Here is a 1,676-nt window from a genome sequence, read left to right as displayed (position 1 = left end):
GGTTGAGCTTGGACATAATCCCAATGATGTCAAGGTTGTTGAGAAATTGATAAAGAAGAAAAATGAGGATATTGTTGCTCTCAAAAAATAATTGAAGCTGCCTCATTCAGAACATCCACAGACCAAGGAGGTCCTTGAGAGCCAAACTCAGTAGGAGGAAATGATGGACGTTGTTCTACAACTTAATGACCAATTGAAAGAAACGGAGAAAGAGTTGGACAACTTAATATAGCTGAAACGGGACAACCTTGAGTCTGCCATTGCCACTACCATTCCAACAGTCACTACAACAGTACCATCCACCTTGGTAGCTTCATTAGCTCCCACAGCTCCACTGGCTACAACAATTCCAGCTGCAACAACATCTACATCAGCAACGGGTTCCACAACAGCAGCAACTCAGCCAGGTGATGAGGCAAGCAAATTGGTCAAAGCAATGGAGGACATGTCCATTTAGACCTCTGAGATAAATAGACTCAAAGAACAGTTAAGGAGTCTAGAGGATGAGAAGAAAATAGCTCAGATTATGCACAAAGATGAAGTTCAGAAGTCAACCAGGATGAAGGAGAGGATAAAGAACTTAGAGAAAGAACTGACATTGAAGGAGCCACTTGGCCAAGCGAAAGAAAAACTATGGGCCAATATCATTGACTCTGTCAATGATATTTGGCCATCTATACAAGTCATATTTGAACAAAGTGACTTAGCCAAAGAGGCTATAGAAGAAATACAAAGAGTTAAGGCTGAACTTTGAGACATGCCAAAAGAAGCCACCAAAATAATCCACTTCCTTAACTCTAAAAACAAATATGAAATGCAGGAGCTAGACATAGCTAACAGGACTTGCACAATATTAGAAATGAAAAAGGTGCTCACCAAGAGGAATCTAATGATGAACCTTAAGGAAAAATGCCAAACCATGTAGCTGGCTATAGACAGATTCATGGTAAAGTTTGATGTTTTTAGGCAGAAAGGTCTGCCAAATCCCTTGGTGATAAATGAAAAATTGATGCCACAGGAAGACTACAACAGGATTATCAAAGAGGTGGCAAGGGATTAGGAAAATAATTCTTCTATGAAAGGGATGCCTACTGGAAAGGTTCTATATCAGACAATTGAGAACCTATTTTACCTCTAGCATGAGGTAAAACACCTTTTTTTGAACAGGCCCACCTTTGCTAAGTACACAGAAGTGGATGAAATTTACAGGAAAATGGTAAATATCAAGTTACCAGATGCAGATATTTGGGAGAAGCTAAATTACTTACTGTAAAAATGAACATTAAAAGTGCAAAAGCACAGTAAAAGAAAAGTAACAGGCCAACCAAATGAAAGAGTATCAGGGTAAAGAGTATCAGTTAAAAGGGCAAAGTTAAAAGAACAGTCAGTGTGAATACCAACAGCAAGGCAGAGAATAAACAACAAAAGACCAAAGCATAAAGACATCACAACCAAATAAACAGGAACATCATACAACAACTAAACATTTGTCTCTATCTTCTTGCATGAAGATATTTCTTTTTCCTAGATTAATTCCCAACACAGTTTGGGATATTTTGTAAACTATTTTTGTATAAATACTTCATAATTTGAAGTATTGAGTGTGGATTGCTAGACATTTGTAGAGTTGTATTAATCTGAAACATAAGGGTTCACTGTATCATTTTTTCAAGTCA

The sequence above is a fragment of the Pinus tabuliformis genome, chromosome 9 (assembly GCF_031772625.1).
Source record: "Pinus tabuliformis cultivar Carrire ecotype Pingquan chromosome 9, CPIR1, whole genome shotgun sequence".
NCBI classification, from domain to species: Eukaryota; Viridiplantae; Streptophyta; class Pinopsida; order Pinales; family Pinaceae; genus Pinus; species Pinus tabuliformis.
The sequence above is the reverse complement of the archived record's forward strand: the minus strand, read 5'-3'. Positions refer to the sequence as shown.